This window comes from Cynocephalus volans, chromosome 2, assembly GCF_027409185.1.
Source record: "Cynocephalus volans isolate mCynVol1 chromosome 2, mCynVol1.pri, whole genome shotgun sequence".
Lineage (NCBI taxonomy): Eukaryota > Metazoa > Chordata > Mammalia > Dermoptera > Cynocephalidae > Cynocephalus > Cynocephalus volans.
The window spans coordinates 172,412,072-172,429,528 of record NC_084461.1 but is presented as its reverse complement, the minus strand read 5'-3'; the positions used below and the strand labels follow the sequence as shown (position 1 = coordinate 172,429,528).

Below are 17,457 nucleotides of genomic sequence, written 5' to 3'. Positions count from 1 at the left end.
CAGGCAGGAAGGGACAGAGTATAGTTGTCTTGGGTTGTTTTTAAAATTTGTCATTGGTGCCTTGATTTTAAGGAAACTGAGTTAGCAGATTGGCTGGGACAGGCCTCCTAGCCCTGAATTCTGGCCCTGCTGCTAGTGACTGAGCGTGACCCCATAGCCAACTTCCCGACCTCCCGTCCCGGGAGATGTGCCAGGCTTGGGTGCTGCCAGCCAGGAGCCTGATTTAACACACGCCTTGTTAAGAGAAGCTAATTAACAAACCTGCATTTAAATAAGCAGCCGCCCGGGTGTTTGTAACCACCGCCTTATTGAATTGTGACAAGTTATTAGCCCTTGCATGTTAAATGAAACAGAAGCATCCAGGAAAAACCCCTAAATCCAATCTGCATAAAGCAGATTCCTGCTGAGAAAATGACGGCACCAAACACTGATTCACTTGCCGCTTTGGGGAGAACTCCAGGCGTCCTTTCCTTTGAGGTTACGTAACCCTCTGTCAACAGTGGTGACACTGGGAGAAAGGCGGAGAGCCGGGAGGACCATCAGAGATGCTCTGGGCTGCATATGGGGCTCCACCATCTTTCGGGGGTGCTGGGGACACGTCCTGGGACAAGGGGCCGAGGTGGGCTGGCTTGTGCCCTGTGATCTGTGGCCCTACCTCTTCGGCACCCCAGTGTGTCCACAGCACTTTGCAATGCTGTTTGGCTCAGCTTTTCCCAAGCCAAGATGCTGCTCCCGCCGCAGAAAATGACAGAATGGCTCAGCACAGACCCACAGGGGCCCAGTCTTGCGACAGTGGTGGCTTCATTCAGGGAACTTCTCTCTGCATTTTCTTCAAATGATGGGAAGATGTGAGCAAGGGCCAAATTCAGTGACAATTCTTTTTTTGAGAAAAAAGCCACTGTCTCTCAACTGTCCCCATCTGAAGATACCCGGCCCTTGGAAATGGAACTGGGGGTTCCTGCATCCTTGTGTGTATTCCTCGTCTTTCTGGGGCACCTGCAGGAATATGGCCCAGGCTCTCCTCGGCACCTCCTGCCCAGCGTGCAGTGCAGGACCATGGGCATGTAAGATCTGGGGCCTCCTGCAAGGTGGGGGGGGGCTCTCAGAGAAGGCCAGATTTCTGGGATGGGTAAGGCGTGAAAAGGCTCTTCCAAGTGTGCTCTGTTTGGGGATGGGTCTGCTGCGCGATGTGGAGTTGGGTTTAAATCTTGTTCTGCTTCTCACTAGCTATGTGGCCCTTGATAAATTAACTAACTTCTCCAAACCAGTTTCCTCATACATCAAGTAGTGTTCACCTCTGTCTCACAGTGTTGTAGTGAGAATGAAATGAGAAAACCTGTGTTTAGAAAATGCCCAGTGTAGAGTAGAAACTGAGTATATCCAGGCTCTTTCTCTTCCTTCTACCTACTTCATCTGTCTTTTTGGATCCCAGCAAGAGAAGTGCTAAACCGTTCATTCTGGAGGGTTCTGGATTAGTGATAACAGGGAAAGAGCACTCTAGTACATTATGGTATTCTGGGGCAAGTTTTCCTTAGAGTAAGGATGGGACCTATGGTCAGAGGCTAAGTATATTTCTGGACTTTGAAAACCCATCTATTAGTGGCTTTTTAAAAGCTGCTAGCAGCTTGAGGGTGAAGAAAGGAAACAATCTCTTTCTCTTCAGTCTCTCTAACGTCTGCAATCGACAGATCAAAGGTTACTCATAAGAGCACACGCTCTGTACCAAACCCCATGCTAGGCAGTGAGGGAAAGACAGCAAATAGGCAGTGTCCATGATCAGTGCCCCGGGAATCCTACGAAGGAAAGAGGGTGGGTCCCTTCCAATTGGGACTCTGACATCTGGGCAGGAGAAAGGTCATCGGGGGTGGGCTCCTACAGGAACACTCCCCAGACACCTATCTTGGAGAGTAGTAGGATTTGCACAGGTAACAAGAGGGGCAGGATTTTAGAAGAATGGAACACAGTGAGTGGAGTTGAAGAGCTGGGGTCTGTGTTCAGATATATCAGTACTGGGGAAGTTGTCAGAGGGCAAGAATGACACAGGGTCTTAAAGTCTCAAACTGATCTTGCCTCAAGGACATTCTCCAGGTCTGGGAATAGGCAGATGTGGTAGAAGCGGGGATACCGATATTTTGACAGGTAAGTCTAGTTTTCGAGGCACCATACCCTCTCCTTGAGGTCGAAAATGACTCTTCGTGTGGATTTCCAGTTGGCCGGTGATGGCAAAGAGAAAAGAGGAGTTAACTGGCAACATTAATATTCGCTGTTCTCAGGGCTGGCCCGTGGCTCACTTGGGAGAGTGCGGTGCTGATAACACCAAGGCCACGGGTTCGGATCCCTATATAGGGATGGCTGGTTCGCTCACTCGGGTGAGCGTGGTGCTGACAACACCAAGTCAAGGGTTAAGATCCCCTTACTGGTCATCTTTTTTAAAAAAAATTTGCTGTTCTTTACCACTGCTATTCAGTCAACAAACACAGTTGGGGATAAGGCCAATTAAATGTGGCCTCTATGCTCTGATACTTGAGTCTAGTTGGGGAATCAGAGAAACAAAGACAACTACTACTAATTGCAGTACAGTACTGAGTTCCACAATGGAGGAATGTGTGCTCCACAGCAGTTTCCTAGACAAGGGGGCTCAGTGCAGCCTAGAAGAAGGCAGGTCTCAGAAGGCCTTATGAAGGGTGAGATGCCCAAGCTCAGCCTTACATGATGACCCAAGCAGGCAGGTGAAGGGGTCAAGGTGAGGGCTAGGAAAGGGAAGAGTGGAACTGGATTTTTTCTTTAATATCTTTTAAAAATTTATTTATTTATTTATTTATTTTTATTAGCTCTCACATATAAGTGAGAACATGTGGTATTTCTCTGTGCCTGGCTTATTTCACTTAACATAATTCTCTCCAAGTCCATCCATGTTGCTGTGAATGGCAGTATTTCATTCTTTTTCATGGCAGAGTAGTACTCCATTGTGTCTATATACCACAGCTTCCTTATCCACGCATCTGATGATGGGAAGATATATGAATGACCAGCAGACACAGGAAAAATGCTCAACATCACTCAGCATCTTGGAAACGCAAATCAAAACCACATTGAGTTATCATCTCATGTCGGTTTTGTTTTTAACACATTGAGGATGGGCTTGCAGAGCATACAGGGACAGACGTGCAGCAGGCATGCAGGTTTGGAGCTCAGGCAGAGGTGGAGGGCGTGGGCGAAGCTTTGGGAGTGGACGGGCTCATCCTGGGGAAGTACAATGGGAAAAGGATGCTGGGAAAACTGGGGGCAGTGGACACCTAGCGTCAAACTGTGAAGACTGGGGAGGCCCGGCTGCAGGGGTGGGAGGAAACCCCTGGCAGCAAAGGAGGAGAGGGAGACACCACCTAACTACCACAAAGGTGCCTCTGGGATGAGAACTGGCACGTTTCTATCAGAGGTTGACAGGATCAAGGGAGCAGCAGTTTCAGTGGGGAAAAGGTGAGTGGTAAGTGGGAAGGAGCGATTGCCAAGGCAGCCTGCTCTTAGCAGCAGCTTGGCTTGAGAGGCTGCTGAGAGGTGGGGGTGCCACAGTGGGAGGGGAAGCTCCAGAGCCCTGAGCTATGGCAGGGGGACCGAGGTTGATGAACCGGGTCAAGAAGAGGGTCCTGGCTGTATTCAGTGTCACACACGTGCCTGTGGGGAGTGCCCAGGGCAAATATTTAGGCACATCCCTGATGACCTCCCCCCCCGGGTCCTCAGTTTCCCTATCTGTAAAATGAAGGGGCTGGACCACATCCCTGCTAGGTCTCCTTTCAACTCTAAACCTTTATTGTCCTGGTGCTTATTTATATGCTATTGGTAGGATTCTAAATTGATAGAAATTCTAAATTCTGGACATTTAGTAACATGTACCGAATAGCCTTTGAATATGAGAAACCTTTGACTTCTGAGAATTTATTCTGAGAACGTCACCACAGAGGTGAATGAAGAGTTGTGTATTCACATCCATGCTCATTGCAGTGTTGGCGATAATATATATATATAAAAAAATAGATACAACCTAATGTCCAATAGTAAAGGATTGGCTGAGTCAATTATAGTACATCCATATGGTAAACTACTTCTGCACTAAAAATCATGGTTTTGAAGATTATGTGTTGACATGGGAAAATGTTAATGATATATTGCTAAGTAAAAAAGCAGGCTACATTACAGAATGTACAGTATGATACATTCATTTTCAAAATTTTTGATTAGGACACAGACCAAATCTTTAATTAATGTCATTTTTTTTCCTTCTCTTGGCAAGCAAGAAGAGTATTATCTGGAATAATGTAACTAAAAAATGAAACAGAAAGACAGAGTTCTACACTAAGTGTGTTCATGTGAATTTTTAAGTCATTAGGATGGAGAGTAGGCTGTCAGTGAGTCAAGGAAGTGGAGAAATTATGAAACTGTAGAATTTTAGAAATGGAAATCACCCTAGAGATCATTGGTGCCAACCTCACTTTTCAGATGAAGAAATTTGAGCTCAGTGGGAAGCCTAGGACAGTTACTAGTCAGGGGGTGGGTGGGGATGGGTGCCAGCCTGGAACGAGGGTCTCCCAACCTTCAGTTTATGTCACCATGCTGCTTCCCTTCAGAGAGACCCCACTGATACTTATGAGGTGACTCTGTTCCTGAGTACCTGGGCTGGGGCTGTGGGCTTCCCTATTCCCCTCAACCCCTGGAGGCCTGTGCAGCTCAAGGCTGGGCCCACTGCAGAATTCTGGGGCGACTTCTTCGGGGGTGTGGCATCCTTCAGGAGCTGATCCAGTGCCCCAAAGGGAAGTGAGTCTCTGGGTACCCAGATCTGGGTTTCACTGTCTTCCCGAAGAACATATCCTCACCTTATCAAGCACTTTGTGACGGGATTCACCTTCCTCAGGATACAGCTCCTCCCAGTCTGTGGACCCCCTAACACAAAGGCAGCACATCACTCTCCCCAAGCTCAGCTCTGGGGGACAGCTGCAACTGCAGATGTCTCTCTAAGTCGATGCAGGAAACTGCAGACCTCTTTCTAATGCAGGAGATGGGTGTCCAGCCTGCCTCTGCTCTGGCCCCATGTCCTTCTGACCACTCGATCCTCTCTTGCCTGGACTATTGCAGTAGCCACCCAACAGAGCTCCCTGCCCTGACCCTGGCCCCGACTCTAGCTCTCAGCTCCGGAACTACAGTCTTCATTTCCACATACCCGCAGCCTCCTTTTGTCAGTTGTCAACCACTGCAGGGGCTGTCTGGTGACTCACTCACTCCCTTATTCATTCCTCACACATGCAGGCACAGAGCCAGACACAGTTTTGCCCTTAAGGAGGTCACTGTCCAGCAGCTGGGCAGAGACCTGTTGAACTGACAATCCCAAAGGCCACATGGCCACACCTCCCGAGAGGCAGATACAGGAAGTTAGAGGATGAAGGACCCCTTTGAGGAGACCCAGAAGCCTTCATAAATCCTGGGGGAATTTGAACCCTGACTTGAAATATTGGTGGGTGAGAGGGAAAAGGGGAAGGAAGACATCCCTGGAAGGATACACAAGGATGGCAAAGGCTTAGCAAGGGTGTAAAATGCTTAGGATACTTTGGGATTAGGATGATAGGATCATTTGAGGTCAAGGCTGGGGACTGACCTTGAAGGGTCTTGTGACTGTCTTTGAAGGCTTGGTGTTCTAGTTTCCAATTTGTACATTTTACAGGCTTCTGGAGAAACGGAGAATTGGCTCCTTTCTCAGCAAACAGACGGGGTTTAATTGCTGTTACTGTCAGTGTAGTTGCAAATATCATATAAAAAGGGCTTTTTGGCTAATTGTTTTTAGAATAAAAATTCAAGAACTATGTATAGATATTTTGCATCCAGGGTACTTTAAAGATCAAACTGTTTATATTACCCTTAAATACAGTCTCTAGCATGAGGCACTGGGACCTGTGAGTGACTAAGACATGCGATGACCCCCCAGGGCTTAAGATACTGGAACGAGATGACAGCCATAACTTTCTGCCTTGGGGGCAGGGGCAGCCAGTGACCTTTGCTTGTCTGGAGGACCAGAAGGATAGACAGCTGAGCTGGGCGACTTCATAGGCACCAGAAACTGAAGTGCTGCCTTCATGTGGACAACCAACCCCCCATCCCATACACACCGAGAGAAAGCTGAAGTCCATGGGCTTCTGGGGGTAGGAGGGGAAGGGGCTGCATTGTTCAGTGGGCTTCTGGAGACCCTCAGGCTGTGGAGCAGAGAAGGGGCAGGAGGCAGCTGGGTGGAGGCAGCCTGTGTCCTCATCTGCGGCTTTCTTTCCTTGCCCCCAAATGGCATGAGGAGGATTTTGGAGCTGCATGAATAAGGCACATTTATATCTATTCATTGCCATCCTGTCCTCACGCTCATACCCCTCTCAAATTTTAATTTGGGAGCTTTTAGAAAGGCAAATTTATTGGTGACACCATCCAAATTCTATTTTATTGGAATCCTATTCTCAAAGGATGCGATTGACTCCTGAGAAAGCTGTGGCTTCTCCTTTTGAGACTTTCCCAAGCTCTGCATGTGTGCTCATTCGTTTTAAGGTCCGCTATATGTCTTATGTACAAACACATAATGCATATTCACAAGGCAGCCACAGACGTGTATATATATTCATACACGTCTATGTGTAATACAGTGTAGACTCCTGTGAGCCAATATTTAAGTTATCATATTTAATTTATTCAATAAACATTTAATAAGCACTTGCTATTCATTAAACACCCTCCTAGGCCCTGGGTGTAAAGCTATGAACACGGCAGACAGAATGCCTGCCTTTGGGCGCTAACCTTTAAATCCATTGGATTCTTAATACAAGGTTTCCAAGAAATATGAGGAAATCTGTATTGACGGTCGTTGAGGGAGCTAGTTGGACATGTCAATAAATCAGTGTCACCTCAATACAGGAAGAGACAACCATTTAGGTGCAATGGTGGCAAGGAAGGGTGGCATTACGGTTTCCTGACATAGCCACCACTCAGGGCTGCAGGGTCTTGTCCCGGGAGAATACTTCCAGGTGCTTCTAAGGTGGAGAGGAAAGAGCCCTGGGCGTGGGGTTCTGTGGGACCTCTCCTTTGTGGCCTTTTTTTTTTTTTTTAGACTTTTACCCCATAGTGGGCTGTGTCATATCCTATCCATACTTCTGGGTGATTTTCCATGTCCTCCTTCTCCATGCAGCCTTCCTGGCTCATCCCAGTCATAGCCAAAGCTTCCCTTTCATGAGCTCATCCTACTGTCGGTGCAATTCATTCAGCACTTTACCTGTCCTGCCTTATTTTGATAGGTATCACTTTTTGTTCTAAGTGTATGTTGCTCTTCTAAAGTACATTCGGGGAATTTCTGCAAACACGTAGTTGAAGGACCCTGGCTCTGCCCGTAAGGAACTCTTAGCCCAGTGCAGGGACAGGCAGCCAAACCTGTAATTGCAGGTGGAGTGCCAGGTGTGTGACGAAGGTGTGCACAGGGTGCCATGAGGACATGGTGGTGGGCAGTGGGGTTGGCTGGGCAGCTTTCGGGGCTCCCCAGTGGAGATGATGCTTAAATGCTCCCGAAAGGAACTGCAGACTCCTTGGGGTAGGGAGCTTACCTAGTTCTCTTTATAGTCCCTATAGTAGTGATGATCATATTAGCTGGCCCTGCAATTTAATTTTTTAAATAGCATTTGAAAATCTGGTTATAAAACAATTTATATTACAGAAAATTTGGAAAAATAGCTAAACTCAGAGAAAACTATAAAAATCGCTCATAATCCTACCATCCAGACTTAACCATTATGAACGTTTCGGTGCTTACATCTTCCAGTCTCTTTTCTCATGCAATAAAAATGTGTCATGCTCTATCTCATTATTTTTAATTTGCCTTTTCCCCCCAGATAACAAAATAGCACGAATATTTTTCCGATATCTTTATATGTTCATCTTCAACCATTTTAATGGCTGAATAATATTCCATATACCATAGTTTATTTGCCAGTCTTCTCTTCTTGGACAAATAGGTCATTTCTGATTTTTCACTCTTATAAGCAACACTAATGAATAGCATTGCAGATAAGTTTTTGCTCACATTCATTATAATTTCTTAAGTAATCATCTGACACTTAACATGTCCTGTCTTATTTTGACAGATGCTGTTTTTTGTACAAACTGAATATAAATTTCTGGAAGGAGATTGGTGGGTCAAAAGCTACACACATTTTTAAGATGTTTGTCATTTGATATATGCAGCCAAATAACCCTGCAAAAGGGTTTTTTACATTCCCACCAGCACTATATGAGAGGACGCTGGATATTATTTTATTTATATATACCCCCAAGCATTGCCAATTTAATAGCCATAATTGGTGTGGGGTAGGAAGAGGTAGAGATGATTTCTTGTTTTTGTTTTTATTTCTAACTACCAGTGTGGATTTTCATTTTTTATATGTTTACGTAGTATTTCTTTTTAAAGAATTTCCTATTCATGGCCTTTGCCCATTTTTCTATTTATTATTTTTCCATTGATTAAAAAATAAATTCATGACAGCTAACATTTATCGAGTGCCTACTACATGCCAGGCACTGTCCCAAGCACTTTATATGCTGCTTTATTTCATTTATCTACTCTTTCCAGCAACCTCATGAGGCACGCACACTTATTATCTTACTGATTTGTAAGGGCCTTCTATGTGAAGGACAGTAACACCTTGTCATATATCTTACATTTTAAAAATGTGTTGATCACCTTTTAATTTTATCCCTGGTTTTTTCTATTTACAGAAGTTTGAAGGTTTTATGAGATCAGATTGGTCAATTATTTCATTTCTGCCTTTACATATATATGTTAAGAGATCTTTTCCTGTATTGAGATCAGAGGAATATTAATGTATATTTTCTTTTGATCCTTTTATGGACTAATTTTTTAAAAAAATTTTATTTTGTCGATATACATTGTGGCTGATTATTGTTGCCCCTCACCAAAACCTCCCTCCCTCCTCCCTCCCCCGCCTCCCCCCCACCAATGTCCCCTCTGTTTGCTTGTTGTATCAACTTCAAGTAATTGTGGTTGTTATATCTTCTTTCCCCCCTTCCCCGGTTTTTTTTTTTTTTGTGTGTGTGTGTGTGTGTGTGAATTTATATATTAATTTTTAGCTCCCACCAATAAGTGAGAACATGTGGTATTTCTCTTTCTGTGCCTGACTCGTTTCACTTAATATAATTCTCTCAAGGTCCATCCATGTTGTTGCAAATGGCAGTATTTCATTCGTTTTTATAGCTGAGTAGTTTTCCATTGTGTAGATATACCACATTTCCCGTATCCACTCATCTGATGATGGACATTTGGGCTGGTTCCAACTCTTGGCTATTGTAAAGAGTGCTGTGATGAACATTGGGGAACAGGTATACCTTCGACTTGATGATTTCCATTTCTCTGGGTATATTCCCAACAGTGGGATAGCTGGGTCGTATGGTAGATCTATCTGCAGTTGTTTGAGGAACCTCCATACCATTTTCCATAGAGGCTGCACCATTTTGCAGTCCCACCAACAATGTATGAGAGTTCCTTTTTCTCCGCAACCTCGACAGCATTTATCGTTCAGAGTCTTTTGGATTTTAGCCATCCTAACTGGGGTGAGATGGTATCTCAGTGTAGTTTTGATTTACATTTCCCAGATGCTGAGTGATGTTGAGCATTTTTTCATATGTCTGTTGGCCATACTTTTTAATTATTGTAGTTTTATAACATGTATTAATATCTAGAAGTATAAGTGCTCCATCCTACCCAGCCTTCCTTATTACAAAATTTTCTTGAATATTCTTTGTGGGTTTTTTTCCTCTTTCAGAATCACCTTAAATTCCAATAAAAATCATTTTGTCAGATTCCAATAAAAATCCATTTTTTATCAACAAGGAGCACTTGTGAAGATTAATTTAGGGAATATCAATTTGTGAACTTATGATATATCTCTCCATATACTCAATTCTTTCATATTCTCCATGAAAGTTGTTCTTTTCATTGAAATGTTTCACATTTATTGGGTAATATATTTATTCATATTTTATGCTGTTTATTCATATAAAATATAAATGGGTTCGCCATATTTTCTGAACCAACAATCATCACACACATTGATGAGATTTTTTTTATGTGTTTCTAAGTGTCCAAGACATTTTAGGAGGTTAGTTTGTATGCTGAAATGTGGGAATTTCTGAGCATTTCTATGGTTAAGAGGGTGACAAGGTGGGAATATTGAAAATTGGAATTGTATTGGATGAATCCCAAAGGTATGATTTCCAAGCCTGAAGTGCCCAGTTTAGTGTCTTGCAACATGGTGAACACTCCATATTTATGGATGGCATTACACTGTTGTGTTGTCAGATACTTAGAGTCTAATGTTGGCAAATCCAAAGTAGAGATTAGAAGCAGTGACTCAAGTTGGTATGAATACCAGGCTCTTTAGCCTATAGATTCACCCAGTTCCCTTGGCAATCTCAAATTGTACATATATGTGTATATGCATAATTCATTTCCCCACTGCATTTTGAGTTCCTTGAGGGCAGGAATTTAACCCTGTCTTTCTGGAACCCCCCACAATGCCCAGAAGAGAGCTGGAATCAGAGTGGGTGCTCAGTAAACCCTAGTTGAATTGAAGAGAATTGTTTCTTGCTATTATAACTGTCAACAGTATGGTCACCAATAATCCACTGAGAAGGCTTCCTCTGGGCAGCTGGCTGTGCTGTGGGAGAGGACATGCCAGGCACAAAGCCCTGTTCTTTGCTTACATGCTGCCTAAGAAATACTCGCCACATACCAAGGGACAGCTCTAAGGAGAATGTCAAAACCCTGGTTGGTTAGAATCAAAAGGGGCCCAGGTGATCAAGCAGGCTAATTCTTCCTTTTACCTGGGAGGACACTGAGGTCCAGGGAGATGAGCAATTTGACTCCAAGTCAGCGAACTCACTGGCAGAAGAGTTCAGCGTAATTCTGAAGGTGATGTGGTAGCCTTTAAGCAGAGTTTAGAAATTGGGCAGGAGAGGGGAGAGGATATCTCAGGAAGGGGATGGCAAGGGAGGAGGTTTGGAGGTAGGTATAAGTTGCTGATGGCGAGCAATAGCGGGTGGTCAGTTGGTGGAGGGTGCATGTCTGTTGGAGGAGGCTATGGGCAGACCACTGCAGGGTCCATGTGATCACAAGGACAGGGGAAGACAGTCTTGCTATATAGTCTGTGGGAGGGATGACCCCCTGCATCCAGACACCTGGCCAGGAGAGGAAAGCATGAAAGAGGAGCGGGTCAGAGCAAGGACCCTGGCCAAAGAGGTGGACAGGATGTGCTGTGGCCAGGAGGAATGGCAGTGCTCTGTGTAGAGGGCTGGGTATGCACCCATGCAGGAGGGAGGCAGGCAGAGTCTTCCCAGGGGGCTGGGAAACTAGCGCAAGAGTCCTGGAACAACTGGGAAATAAGACGGCATGGAATCAGGTACTAAATCATGCAGCAACGACTCAGTGCTAAGTGGGAGGCCAGAGAAAGAGGGGAGGTCCTGGAGTCAAAAGGAAGGCATCCTGAAAGAGGGGGATTTTGAGCAAAACTTTTGAAAAAAGAGCAGCATTTGGAGAGAAGGGGGTTCTAGGTGTATTGACAATGTTTTCTATTTTCTATATTTTATGATACTTTGTCATCCTGGGGCTCTTTGCTAATTCTGGAGAGACGGCTCCTCCCAGGGCTAATGCCTGTGGATAGGAAACAACTTGCCTGCGAGCACACCTTCCATGTACAAACCAACCAATCCAGAGCCCACACCCCCAACCACCTCCTTTATCTACTTGTCACCCACCTAGCCAATACTCCCCCTGCCCTAAATCACCCCAGTGCCAGGTGCCAGACAGCTAGAGACAACCCCTCCAGCCCAGCGCCCATGGACAAACCAGCCGATCCTCAGCTTCTTGACACTCACCGGCCCCACCTTGCACATTCATTCCTGTGGAAACCACAGTAAAGGCTCTGGGCCACACTCTCCTCTCACTCCTTCCGCTTGCTGACCTGCCCTGATGCTTCCCCTCACAGCCCTGCAGGGCACGGCTGCCTCCTTCTCTTGGGAACTGTGAGCAATAAAACTTCTTTCAGTGGCGTTGATCTCTCTGTGTCATTACTCAGTCATATCGATTAAACTAACACCTGGGTACAATCAAATGCTAGGAAGGGGAACAGCCATCATATTTGGTGCAGCTGGTATAGAGGAAAGAGCAGGCACTTTGCAGGCAGACACAGCTACGGCGAGAGCCCCTCCTTTCCTTTGACTCTCCCCTGCTGTGCCACCCCACCCCCCAACTCTCACTTTCCTCCACTACCCACTGGCCTCCTGCCTGTCTTCCTCAGGGTAGCCCAGGTGAAATCCCAATATGGTTCACTACAGCTTTGAGTTTGGGGCTTAAGTCAGTCCATGACCTCTCCCCTGATGAGTAACCCTTTCTGCCTTACCTTCAATTGTGTTATGATAGCTTCCCTGCAATTAGGGATTTAAAATTAAAATTAAAGCCATTTAATGGGGAAGATCATTTGGGAGCTGGGGATAGGTGGAATTGGAAGAACTTTTCCAGAACCCCTAAAATTGTAGTCCCTGGCGGGGGCCAGATAAAGCCCACAAAATGCCACATTTTGATTTTGAAAGGGAGAGGTGAGAGCTGAGTGGCCCAGGGTAAACTTTCCCTTTCTTCTTCGTTACAGTCTGACCCTAAGGACGCTTCCTGTGCCTTGGCATACCTGGAGACTTGGTTAATCTCCTAGTGACCGCACCAGGCCCGCTGACCATGGGCTGGATGGTGGCTTCTATTATTTAGCAAGGTCGGGGCAGTGAACAGAAAAAGCAGTAGGACTAAAAGCCAGGACACTTCAGTTCTGATCCACACTCTGTACCGATTAGTTCATGTGACCTTGAGCCTCAGTCTCTTCATCTGTAAAATGGGGGGGGGGGGGGAGTAGGACCAGATGCATCCAAGTGTCCCCCCAGCTCTGAAGATCTAGAAATCTATGAAGCAGGGAAGAGTCCCTCAACTGTGCTGTCAACTCCACCCCAGCTTCAGGTGTGGGTTGTGACTCTTTACTCTTCATGACAAAGGAAAATAGAGGTTCCTGTCTCGCCCTGCCCTCCCAGAGCATACTCTGGGCAGACCGGCTCTGCCTTGTCCCCAGGCAAGCTGCACCTCAGGCCACAGGTATACATGGCAAGGCCTCATGGGACTACTCCTCAGAGCCTCTGGAATGGCAGTTCAGGTTTATTCCCTGGAATTGGAGCCCAGCAGGGGTAGGGGCTGGGGCAGGTGGCGTGGTAACCCAAGGTAAGTGTCTTGCCCAAGGAGGGGCTGCAGAGGGCAGCAGACGTGCTTCTTGGAGCCGATATGCACGACTCCTAGATCCTGCAGGAGAATGTCAATTTCTTTTCTTATTCACCTTTCATAACCTAGGAAAAGTCCAGAATTTGGCTGCCTTTGCCTCAAGAGAAGAATATGTGCCCCTTTCTTTGGACCGTCTTCTCCCTGCCTATCCCAATCCGACCTGCCTTCCAAGCCCTGCCCAACCTCACCACTTCCCTGTGCGCCCTGCCACTCCAGCCTCTTTGTCCTGACCTTCCTCTGAGCCTCCCCCAGGACCTAGCAGAGCACAGAACTCATGGCAGGTAAGGGTGGACAAAATCATGCTGGGGAAATATTAACCCTGTGGTCATGGAACAATCTTTGCAAGGCCACAGCTGTGTCTGAGAAGAGGGAGTCCCCTCCTCACCGCAGAAAGGGGCTGGTCACAGCAGGCAGCATTGGGGGACACACTCCAGGTTGACATGTGTGATCTCATTGGAACCTCGCATCGGCCCTGTGAGGTACATGTTGTTTTTGCTTTTTACAGATTGGGGCTTGCAGAGCCAGGTACCTGGTTTGGAGTCACAGGTTCACCAGGTGTCAGGATTCCTGCATGTTTCACTGCACCACACTGCCTCCTTGAGCAAAGAGGGCTCTGCTTTCTGGCTGCTGGGTCCTCAGGGAGGTACCTATTTCTTTCTTTTTTTTTTTTTTTAAAGATGACCGGTAAGGGGATCTTAACCCTTGGCTTGGTGTTGTCAGCACCACGCTCAACCATTGAGCTAACCGGTCATCCCTATATAGGATCCGAACGCGTGGCCTTGGTGTTATCAGCACCACACTCTCCCGAGTGAGCCACAGGCTGGCCCGGGAGGTAGCTGTTTCTGATAAGCAGCAGACAGGAGGACATATGCAGGGATGGGAAACACTAGCGGCAGAAGGAGTTAGAGGTAGTGGCAGGGCTCCTGCCTCTGCTAACTTGAGGCCAGTTCCCAAGGAGATGGAGGTTTCTTTTGGGGAGACTGTATTTCTTAGGGAAAAGGCAGAACCTGAGCTCGCCCTCAGGGATACAGTTTTGCAAAAGCACACGTAGATGGGCTTCCACACACACGCAATGCACATGCACACATGCATGCACACGCATGCGCACACATGCATCCACACCCAGAGCCACGGAACACGGCTCCCAGCCGCCGTGGCCCTCCCCCCACCAAACCCCACTCTCCCTCCTACCCTATATGTGCAATCTTGTGAAAACTCCACCACTCTTAAGGTTAATAAGGCTCATTTGCTTAAGATAGCACCTGTTTCTATGGTGACTCCTGCCACCCAGAATCTGTTCATCAACTGAGACAAGAAAACAGTGACTTCCACCCTCTTTAAGAGAAAAAAGCGAATTCTTAGCCAAGGGCTTGACAGGCCAGCAGACCGAGGGGCTCTGGGGGTCTGTCCTTCCACCCTGTTGAAGTCCTTCCTGACTTCCCCTCCCCCACACCCAAGCAGAGCCTCCAGATTCTTCCTGAGCACTCTGGACTGTGGTTTCCTCCTCCTGCTCTCTCTGGGAAGCAAAAGAGCCCGTTACGGGGGGAGAGGGTTGCTTTCTCCAGACTCTGGGCTACTGGCTCTTTGCCTCTCAGCTTCGGTCCTCTCCACACTTGCTCCATGGTGGTCTTTCTGGAGGAGGCTGACAGGAGAGCCCCAGAAAGTCCCTGGCCTTCCTCCCCATCCTACTGCCTGTCTCTCACCCTGGCACGCCTGGGTTCCAGCTGCTGCCCCCAACACGCCTCCTGCCACGGGGCTTGTCCTCCTCCAGCTTATGCAGAAGGCTTCTGGCTGGCTCTTTCTCCTCAGATGAGAGCTGTGCAGTGGCTCCTGCTCAGTGGCCTCCTCTGGTTCTCTGTGGTCTGGTGCCAAGGTTTGCTGCACTGACCTGACACTAGCCCCGACTGTAGATTGGAAATCACTACAGAAGGAGGTTCCCAGGCAGGTCTTGCAAATAATAAAGCTCCAGCACATGATTTACTTTTTAAAATAAATGAGAGCAGCTTCAATATTCTCCCTCTAATAACGCCACCCTCGCTGGCATCCCGAAATGCTTTGTCTTTGTCGACTGGGAGAGCGAGCAGGCGGGGAACCGTGCAGAGCGTGCAGTGTGTTCTGTGTGTTCCGAGGCCCAGGGGAGTGTGCTGTGTGTATGAACAACATCGTGGCAGGAAGAGAGTTTGACGGCTGCTAAGTTGAGGATCAGCTATGGAATCATGAACTGTCAGAGCTCGGTGTTATCCCCCAAATCTACCTAGCTGTCTCTGTTTGCAGGTGAGACCCACAGAGGGGTCGAGAGAGGAGCAGGGTCACTCAGCCAGCAAGCAGCCTACAAGCACATAAGTCTTCTGAATGCTTGTCCCAAACTATACCCAAAGTATCATCCAGTCCCCTGCTAAGCAGAGCTGACTCCTCAGGGCCTTCTAGGCCCTGCACAACTTGGCCTCGATGCCCCTCTTTCCTCTCCTCTGAGGACGGTGCTCTGTACCAGGCGGGCTGGTGTCAGGCTCACTTATGAAGTCCCAGTAACATGCAGCCAATCTCCAGCAGACGGCTTCTCCTAGAACATCTCCAGAGACAACGCACTCACCCTCCAAGAGGCGGCAGACCTTTGGTGGTCAATACCACATATGCATCCCAATCCAGGCTTCCTCTCCTGGCCTCTCCCGGGAGTTCTAGATCTGTTCTAATCTCCTACTTAGATTTCTTTCTTGGGCTCTAAAAGGCATCTCAGAATTTACATGAGTAGGACAGAGCTTTAGACCCTCCTGTCTCTTAAGCTGCTTGTCATCACAAATGTCCTCGGCCCATCCTTCACCCTCCACATCTAACTCATCAGCAAGTCCTGTGGGATCCTGACCTCGCAGCAGATCCCAGCACTGTCTTCTCCATGTCCATGGCTCTTGTGTTGGCGCAAGCCTCTGTCATATCTCCCAGAGGAGCAAGACGGCCTCTTACGGCTGCCTGCTGCCACCCTACACAGTAGTCAGAGTGATCTTTTAGAAATGCAAGGCAGTTTTCATCCCTCTGCTTACATCATTCATGTGCCAAACTCCCTGCCCGGGCCTGGATAAAGGCTGCACATCAGTGGTTCACAACCCCAGACGCACATTTCTTTTCTTTCTTTTTTACAGTGATGAAGACACTTCACATGAGATCTACCCTCTTCACAAGTTTTTATGTGCACAATGCAGTGTTGTTAATCACAGGCACAACGTAGTACAGCAGATCTCTCAAGCTTATCGTCTTGCCTAACTGAAACTTTGTACTTGCTGAACACAGCTCCCCCAACCCAGATGCATATTCCTGTCACCCGGGGAGATTCTGACTTAACTGGTATGGAGTGCGGGTCCTGGGTGACTCTAACAAGCAGTCAGGTTTAGACCCTCCACCCTTCGTGGCCTCCTTGGCTTCCCTCTCTCACTCATCCCCCGTACACTCGCCATTAGCCACCCGCCACCAGCCACACTGGTCTCTTTCTGCTCTGAAACACACACAGCTCGCTCCTGCTCTGCCCTCCGCCCGCGCCCTCTCCTCGCTTGGTCTCCTGGTGAATTTCTGCTCCGCTCACAGGCTGCCTCCTCCAGGGAGCCTTCGCCCTTGCCCACCTTCTATTCCTCAAGATTCTAGGAACTTAATTCCATCCTGACACTTCCCACTCTGTCCTGAAGTCATTGATTTTTCTTCCCTGCTCCCCTGACTTGACAGGGAGCTCCTTCACACAAGGGATTCTATTGTGTAAGCTTTCGGTCTGCAGTGCCTGAATGAAACCTGTGGTCTAAGATGTACTGAATGAACGAACGAATGAATGAATGGGATGCAGGGAAAGGAGAAATAACTCTTCAGTGATCTAAAGCCTCTACCTTTATTAAAGTGGTCTAGGATGATATTAACTGTCTTAACTCCTGCATTATGGTTTGACATTCTATTATTAGCTTAAAATTTAAATTAAAATTAGTTGAAAAATGAACTGAAACTCCTCTTGATCTTTTTCCCTCATGAAGCTCTGACATGCCAGATCTTCCCTATTCTCTATGTGTGCAATTGATTTAGAACCTAAA

General features: G+C 47.1%; 1 protein-coding gene and 1 non-coding gene across 2 annotated transcripts in view; both read right to left on the bottom strand.

Annotated features, from left to right (window-relative positions):
• The window catches only part of PEBP4 (phosphatidylethanolamine binding protein 4), a 188,013-nt gene that overhangs the window by 63,947 nt on the left and 106,609 nt on the right, over positions 1–17,457 (bottom strand).
• On the bottom strand, positions 14,075–14,146 carry TRNAV-GAC (transfer RNA valine (anticodon GAC)). Its single transcript has one exon. It is a non-coding gene; the product is annotated as a tRNA-Val (tRNA).